The sequence below is a fragment of the Phyllostomus discolor genome, chromosome 6 (genome assembly GCF_004126475.2).
Source record: "Phyllostomus discolor isolate MPI-MPIP mPhyDis1 chromosome 6, mPhyDis1.pri.v3, whole genome shotgun sequence".
NCBI lineage: Eukaryota > Metazoa > Chordata > Mammalia > Chiroptera > Phyllostomidae > Phyllostomus > Phyllostomus discolor.
In genome coordinates, this window is record NC_040908.2 from 80,645,396 (window position 1) to 80,654,399 (window position 9,004).

The 9,004-nt window shown below is 39.5% G+C and overlaps 1 pseudogene; it reads left to right on the forward strand.

The window, feature by feature from the left end:
* Positions 1 to 6,368: 6,368 nt before the first annotated feature.
* Positions 6,369 to 8,733, forward strand: LOC114498773 (annotated as a pseudogene).
* Positions 8,734 to 9,004: the final 271 nt, after the last annotated feature.

The window sequence follows — 9,004 nt, forward strand, 5'->3', positions numbered from 1 at the left end:
TCTCTGATAGCTAGTGATACTGAGCATCTTTTCATGTGTCTTTGGATCCTCTGTATGTCCTCCTTGGAGAAGTGTCTGTTCAAATCCTTTGCCCACTTTTTAATTGGGTGGTTTATCTTCTTAGAGTGGAGTCATGTAAGTTGTTTATATATTTTGGAGATTAAACCCTTGTCTGAGGTATCATTGGCAAATATGTTTTCCCATACAGTTGGTCCTCTTTTTATTTTAATACTATTTTCTTGAGCTGGGCAGAACCCTTTTATTTTTATGAGATCCCATTTGTTTACTCTTTCCTTTATGTCCCTTGCTCTAGGGGATACATCAGTAAACAAGGTTCTGTGTGAAATATCTGAGATTTTGCTGCCTATGTTCTCCTCTAGGACTTTAATGGTGTCACAGCTTATATTTAAATCCACCTTGAATTTATTTTTGTGTATGGTGTAAGTTGGTGCTTGAGTTTCTTTTTTTTTCTTTTTTTCTTTTTTTTTTTTTTCATATAGCTGTCCAGCTCTCCCAACACCATTTGTTGAAGAGGCTATTTTTACTCTATTTTATGTTGCTGCCCCCTTTGTGAAATATTAATTGACCACAGACACTTAGGTTTATTTCTGGGCTCTCTGTTCTGTTCCATTGGCCCATATGCCTGTTTTTATGCCAGTACCAGGCTGTTTGGATTACAGTGGCCTTGTAATACAGTTTGGTATCAGGCACTGTGATCCCTCCTACTTTACTCTTCTTTCTCAAAATTGCAGCAACTATTTGGGGTCGTTTATGGTTCCATATAAATTTTTGAAGTGTTTGTTCTATGTCTGTAAAATATACCATTGGCACTTTAGTAGGTATTGCATTGAATCTGTAAATTGCTTTGGGTAGTATGGACATTTTGATGATGTTAATTCTTCTGATCCATGAACATGGTATATGTTTCCATTTGTTTGTGTCTTCCTTGATTTCTTTCTGCAGTGTTGTGTAGTTTTCTGAATATAGGTCTTTTACCTCCTTGGTTAGGTTTATTCCCGGGTATTTTATTTTTCTTTTTGCTGTATCAAATGGGATTTTTTTTCTTGATTTCTGCTTCTGTTGTTTCATTGTTGGCATACAAAAATGTCTTTGATTTCTGGATATTGACTTTGTATCCTGCTGTTTTGCCAAATTTATTTATTCGGTTGAGCATTGTTTTTTGAGGAGTCTATAGGATTTTTTATGTACACTATCATGTCATCTGCAAACAATGACAGTTTTGTTTCCTCCTTTCCAATTTGGATGCCTTTTATGTCCTTTTCTTGTCTGATCACTGTGGCTGCAACTTCCAATAATATATTGAATAGAAGTGGTGAAAGTGGACAACCTTGTTTTGTTCCTGATCTTAGTGGAAAAGACTTTAGTTTTTGCCCATTGAGTATGATGTTGGCTGTAGGTCTCTCATATATGGCCTTCATTATGTTGAGGAATTCTCCCTCTAGTCCCACTTTGCTTAGTGTTTTTATCATAAATGGGTGCTGTACCTTACCAAATGCTTTTTCTGCTTCTGTTGATATGATCATGTGATTTTGTCTTTGTTTTTGTTTGTGTGACGTATTATATTTACTGATTTGTGAATATTGAACCATCCTTGCATCCCTGGGATGAATCCCCCTCGATCATGTTGTATGATCTTTTTAATGTATTGTTGGATGCGGTTTGCCAATATTTTGTTGAGGATTTTAGCATCTATGTTCATCAGCAATATTGGCCTGAAGTTTTCTTTCTTTGCTGTGTCTTTATCTGGTTTGGGGATTACAATGATGCTGGCTTCATAAAAATAGTTTGGGAGTCTTCCATCATTTTTTTTTAATTGTCTGTGAAGGATAGTGGTTAGCTCTCCTTTAAATGCTTTGTAGAATTCTCCTGTGAAACCATCTGGACCCGGGCTTTTGTGGGTCAGGAGTTTTTTGATTACTGCTTCGTTTTCATCTGTTGTTATTGGACTGTTCAGGCTTTCTGCTTCTTCTTCATTAAGTTTTAGAAGATTATATTTTTCTAGAAATTTGTCCTTTTCACCCAAGTTTTCAAATTTCTTGGCCTACAGTTCTGCATGGTAGTTTCTTACAATCCTTTGTATTTCTGTGGTATTAGTTGTAATCTCTCCTCTTTCATTTCTGATTGTGTTTATTTGGCTTCTCTCTCCTTTTTTATTGATGAGCCTGCTTAAAGGCTTGTTGATTTTGTTTATCTTTTCAAAGACCCAGCTCCTGGATTCATTGATTCTTAGAATTGTGCTTTTAGTCTCTATGTCATTTAATTCTGCTCTGATTTTCGTTATTTCCTTCCTTCTACTTGCTCTGGGCTGTCTTTGTTGTTGTTCCTCGAGGTCTGGTAGGTGTAGAGTTAGGTTGTTTCTTTGAAATGTTTCTGTCTTTTTTAGGTAGGCCTGTATTGCTATGAACTTCCCTCTCAGGACTGCCTTAGCTGTGTCCCATAAGTTTTAGGTTGTTGTGAGTTCATTTTCATTTGTTTCCAGAAACTTTTTGATTTCTTCCCTAATTTCATTCTTGACCCATTTATTGTTTAATAGCATACTGTTCAATCTCCATGATTTTGAGTGTTTGGGTTTTTTTCCTTGGGGTTGGTTTCTAGTTTCAGTCCCTTGTGGTCAGAGATAATGCTTGGTATGGTTCTTATTTTGTTGAATTTGTTGAGGCTTGTTTTGTGTCCTATCTTGTGGTCTATCTCTGAGAATGTTCCATGTGCATTTAGAAAGAATGTATTTAGCTTGTTAGGGATGGAGGACTTTAGATCTATCAGTTAAGTTTATTTCATCTAGGGCATTGTTCAATGCCACAGTATCTTTTTTTTTTAATATATATTTTATTGATTATGCTATTACAGTTGTCCCATTTCCCCCTTCTCTGCCCTCCACCCTGTGCCCCCCTCCCACCCACATTTCCCCCTTTAGTTCATGTCCATGTGTCATACTTATGAGTTCTTTAGTTTCTACATTTCCCGTACTATTCTTGCCCTCCCCCTATCTATTTTCAACCTACATTCTATGCTACTTATTCTCTATACCTTTTCCCCCTCTCTCCTCCTCCCACCCCCCTGCTGCTAACCTTCCATGTGTCCTCCATTTCTGTGGTTCTGTTCCTGTTCTAGTTGTTTACTTAGTTTCTTTTGGTTTTGCTTTAGGTGTGGTTGTTAATATTTGTGAGTTTGCTGTCCTTTTACTATACATGTCTTTTCTTTATCTTCTTTTCTTAGATAAGTCCCTTTAGCATTTCATAAAATAAGGGCTTGGTGATGATGAACTCCTTTAACTTGACCTTATCTGAGAAGCACTTTATCTGCCCTTCCATTCTAAATGAGAGCTTTGCTGGATAGAGCAATCTGGGATGTAGGTCCTTGTCTCTCATGACTTGGAATATTTCTTTCCAGCCCCTTCTTGCCTGTAAGGTCTCTTTTGAGAAATCAGCTGACAGTCTGATGGGAACTCCTTTGTAGGTTACTGTCCCCTTACGTCTTGCTGCTTCTAGGATTCTCTCCTTCGTTTTTACCTTGGCTAATGTAATTATGATGTGCCTTGGTGTGTTTCTTCTTGGATCCAACTTCTTTGGGGCTCTCTGAGCTTCTTGGATTTCTTGGAAGACTGTTCCCTTTGCCAGATTGGGGAAGTTCTCCTTTATTATTTGTTCAAATACATGCTCAATCTGTTGCTTTTCCCCTTCCAATTCTGGTACCCCTATAATTCGGATATTGGGACGTTTAAAGGTGTCTTGGATGCTCTTAATCTTTTCCTCAATTTTTTGAATTCTTATTTCATCATGCTTTCCTGCTTGGTTAATTCTATCTTCCTTCTGGTCCACTGTATTGTTTTGAGACTCATATTCCTTCCTTTCACTATTGGCTCTCCTCCGCGTGTCTTCCTGCATCTGTTTTATGGTAATCTGCATTCTTTCATCTAAATTTCGTCCAAAATCAACCAGTTCCATGAGCTTTCTGATCACCAGTGTTTTGAACTGCGCATCTGATAGATTGGCTAATTCTTGGTCGCTCAAAAGGATGAGTCCTGGGGGACTGATCTGCTCTGTTGAAAACATTCCGCCCCCCCCCGCCTCTCCTTTCTTTTTTTTTTTCCGGTCTGGTTGCTCTAGTTACGGTGGGGGGCGGAGCCTTAGGTGCTCACTGGGGCTGGGCACCCCAGTCACTAGATTGTGATGTTATATGTGGGGGTGGGGCGGGAGCGGGGCGGGAGAAAACAATGGCGGTAGTTCCGTTCCCCTGGACTCAGACCCTTGTCTGGGCTTCCAGGCCTGGAGCTCTGCCCTGGTCCACAATCGCTACCCCTCTGGGTCTGCCAGCCGCAGCTTGCGTACTCAGTGATCGCTGCTGCCTTCTTGCGCACCGGATGGCTTTTGCGCCGATTTCGAGCCAAACCTTCCCCCGACCTCCGCGCGCCGCCGACCCGAGCCAGCCCCGCGCCCGCCCGGCTGGTCTTCTCCTACCAGTCCGGATGAATGCGTCTACTTCAACTTCTTGGCTGCCCGACTTCCATTCAGATAAATCCTCTGCCGGATCTGGGTGTTATTCTGATAGTAAATTATTGTTGTAAATTATTGGTTTTCTAATCTTGGTTGTACGAGGAGGTACGGTGCGTCCACCTATTCCTCCATCTTGCCGGAAGTCCAATATCTTTGTTGATATTTTGTTTGGGAGATCTGCCCATTTTTGACAGTGGGGTGTTAAAATTCCCTACAATAATTGTGTTGCTCTCAGTGTCTTTCTGGAAGTCCTCTCAGATTTTCTTTATGTATTTGGGTGCTCCTATGTTGGGTGCATGTATATTTACAATGTTTATGTCTTCTTGGTGGATTCTTCCCTTGAGTATTATGAAGTGACCTTCTGAGGCTCTCTTTATGGCCCTTTTTTTGAAGTCCATTTTGTCTGATATGAGTATTGCTACTCCGGCTTTTTTCCCCCTGTTCATTTGCTTGGAATATTTGTTTCCAGCCCTTCACTTTCAGTCTGTGTAGGTCTTTTGTCCTGAGGTGGGTCTCTTGTAGGCAGCATATGTGTGGGTCATGCTTTCTTATCCATTCAGCTATTCTGTGTCTTTTGATTGGAGCATTTAATCCATTTACATTTAAGGTTATTATTGATAGGTACTTATTCATTGCCATTTTCATCTCTCTCTCTCTCTCTCTCTTCCTTCCTTTCCTTAAAGCAGTCTCTTTAGCATCTCTTGCAGAGCTCGTTTGGTGGAGGTGTATTCTTTTAGACTTTGTTTGTCTGGGAAGCTCCTTATTTGACCTTCTATCTTGATTGAGAGCCTTGCTGGGTAAAGTAGCCTTGGTTGCAGACCTCTGGTTCTCATTACTTGGAATATTTCTTGCCATTCTCTTCTGGCTTGGAGTGTTTCCATTGAGAAGTCAGCTGCTAACCCAATTGGGACTCCCTTGTATGTTACTTCCTGTTTCTCCCTGGCTGCTTTTAAGATTCTCTCTTTGTCTTGGTATTTTGCTATTTTAATTATGATATGTCTTGAAGTGGGCCTCTTTTGGTTCCTCTTCATTGGAATTCTTTGTGTTTCCTGGATTTGTGTGACTTTTTCTCTCATCAAATTAGGGAAGTTTTCCATCATTACTTTTTCAAATAGGTTTTCTGTTCCTTGCTCTTCTTCTCCTTCTGGTATCCTTATTATATAGATATTATTATGTTTCGTATTGTCTTCCATTTCTCTTAATCCCTCTTCATTCTGGGTGTTTTTTTCTACTTTGTCCTCTAGCTTGCTGATCCCATCTTCTGCTTCATCAATTGTGCTTTTATTCCTTCTACTGTGTTCTTCAGTTAAGAAGTTGTATTCTTCATTTCCTCTTGGCCCTTGTTGATAGTTTCTATTTTCTTTTTCATGTTGACATAATTTGCACTGAGTTCATTGTAGTTTCCCTGTAGTTTCTGGTAATTCACTGTGAGCTCATTGAGTTTCCTGATAACCATTGTAAAAGCCATTTTTGAAAGAAAAAACTCAGCAAATAATCTTAAAAGGAGATTATACAAACAGCTGCCAAAATAACTCATGTACTAGAAGACAGATATGAAGGCATCACAGAAAGATAAAGTAATGTAAAACACAGGATAACATATCTGATATCAAGAATACCATGGAAGGAATAAAAAGTATGTTGAATTATGCAAAGGGTCAAATCAACAGTTTAGAAGGCAAGGTAGAAAAAAAAACACCCAATCAGAGCAGCTAAAAAAAAAGACTTAAAAAGAATGAGGATAGTTTAAGGGAACTTTGGAACAACAAAACATAACATATGCATCATATGGGTAGCAGAAGGAGAAGAGAGTGAGCAAGAACTACAGAACCAGCTTGAAGAAATAATGGTAGGGGCTTCCCTAGCATGCTAACTCTGCTGCTCTGGAGGATTCATGTGTGCTGGATACAGTACCCCTGATGAAACCATGACCAAATGATAATAAGTTACTGCCACACGTAACAAAAGACTCTTTCTTGCAACATCATGGGAGCATATGAAGAAGGGGTCCTTTGAGGAAAAAAACCCAAAACCTATAAAAGAGTAAACTACTTGAAGCCAATAGGCTGTTCCTTAAAAATGTTGTACCCCAAGCAAAACACAAAATGAGCAAAATGAAAAAGGAATACTTAAATGAAGATGTGGAAGGAGTTCCAGCCAAGATGGAGGTGTAGGTAGAAAACCTTTACTTCCTTATGCAACCAAAAGGAAGATAACAACCAATCTAAAAATAGTAAACAACATAAGTGCCAGAAAATCAAACTGCAAGGAACTCCAACAACCAAGAAGTTAAAGAAACATTTACCAGACTAACAGTGCCATAACACAGCAAAGAGGGTTGCCTTGTCTGGGTGAATACTTAAGGCCCCACACACCTACAACATAACAGGTACCCTAAGACAAATAAAATATGGCCCAAATGAGAGAACAGCTCAAAACTCCAGAAAAAGAGCAAAGAAACGAGGAGATAGCCAACCTATCTGATGCAGAGTTCAAAACACTGGTAATCAGAATGCTCACAGAACTGACTGAATTTGGTTTTGAAATGAAGGAACAAATGAAGGCTACCCAAAGTGAAATAAAGCAAAATATTCAGGGAACCAACAGGGAAGGGAAGGATACCGGGACTCAAAAAAATGACTTGGAACAAAAGGAAGAAATAAACGTCCAACCAGAGCAGAATGAAGAAATAAGAATTCAAAAAAATGAGGAGAGGCTTAGGAAACTCTGGGACAACTTTAAGCACTCTAATGTCAGAATCATAGGAGTGCCAGAAGGAGAAGGACAAGAGCAAGAAGTGGAAAAGTTATTTGAACCAATAATGAAGGAAAACTTCCCCAATCTGGCAAAGGAAATAGGCTTCCAGGAAGTCCAGGAAGCTCAGAGAGTCCCAAGGCAGGTGGACCCAAAGAGGAACACATGAAAACACATCATCATTATGTTACCCAACATTAAAGATAAAGACAAAATCTTAAAAGCAGCATCAGGAAAGGAGAAGTTACTTACAAAGGAGTGCCCATAAGACTATCAGCTGATTTCTCAAAAGAAATCTTGTAGGCAAGAAGGGGCTGGAAAGAAGTATGTGAAGTCATGAAAGGCAAGGACCTACATCCAAGATTATTCTATCCAGCAAAGCTATCATTTAGTGTGGAAGGGCAGAGAAAGTGTTTCTCAGATAAGGTCAAGCTAAAGGAGTCCGTCATTACCAAGCCCTTAGTATGGGAAAAGTTAAAGGGACTTGTCTAAGAAGTAGGAGATCAAAAACTATGAACAGTAAAATGACAACAACTATCAACGACTAAACCTAAAAAAAGAGGGGGGGGGGACAAAAACCACGCAAACAAGTAGAACAGGAACAGAATCAGAGAAAGGGACATCAAATGGAGAGTTTTTGGTGGTGAGGGGGAGGGGAAGAATAGGGGAGAGAGACAGGGAATAAGAAGCAAATTGGTAGACATACAATAGTCAGGGAGAGGTTAAGAATAGTATAGGAAACAGATAAGTCAAATAACTTATATGTACAACCCATGGACATGAACTAAGGGTGGTGGGGAAGGCTGGAGGGTTGGGGGATGTGGGGCAAAGTGGGGGAAAAGGGGGAAAAATTAGAAAAACTGTAATAGCATAATCAATAAAATATACTTAAGAAGAAAGAAAGAAAGAAAGAAAGAAAGAAAGAAAGAAAGAAAGAGCAACTTTAAGTAGGAAAAAAAAAAAGAAGATGTAAATGGCATACCTAAGATAAAACTCACAGATGGTTGACAATGAGGAGATAAGAGCAACAATCAGGAAGTAAGGGAAGAAATTGCAGTTGCTTTAAAGAAAGATAGTCTTTCTTTGCAGGAAAGGAAGGCTCAGAAGATAAGCAGCAAAGAAAAATGCAATGTTATGTTTTCATTGTAGAAAACCTAGTCATGGGATTACAGATTGCCCAGGCGCCCTTGAGAATTAAGATAAGGTCACTGGAATATGTTATTGATGTGGACCTACAGAGCACGAAATAACCAAGTGCAAAGCTAAAGTAGACCCAGATCTTGGTGAATTTCCTTTTGGAAAATGTTTTGTTTGTGGGGAAATGGGACACCTGTCCAGATCTTGCCCTGATAATCCCAAAGGAGTCTAGGCTGATGGTGGTTGCTGCAGACCCTGTGGCTCTATGGAACATTTTAAGAAAGATTGCCCTCAAAGTCAGAATTCAGATCAAATGGTTGGGCAATAACCTGACATTTTTGTCTCTATCCTATTCCTAAGGCTCTTTTTCTCCCAATTAGTTTCAGCTTTGAGTGGAGGAAAAAAAGGTGTAATTTATTGGAAGCTCCTCAAAACCCAAGGTGTAGTGCTATGGCTGGCATCTTATGATATACAAGGAGTAGAATTTGAATACCAAAATACTGACATGGCCAGAGCAAGTGGCTTGGAGCCTTAAATTTTTCTAAGTGAAGTCATGAGGGATTTCTGACTTTGGCAAATCAAAACAACTGCCTCTGGTG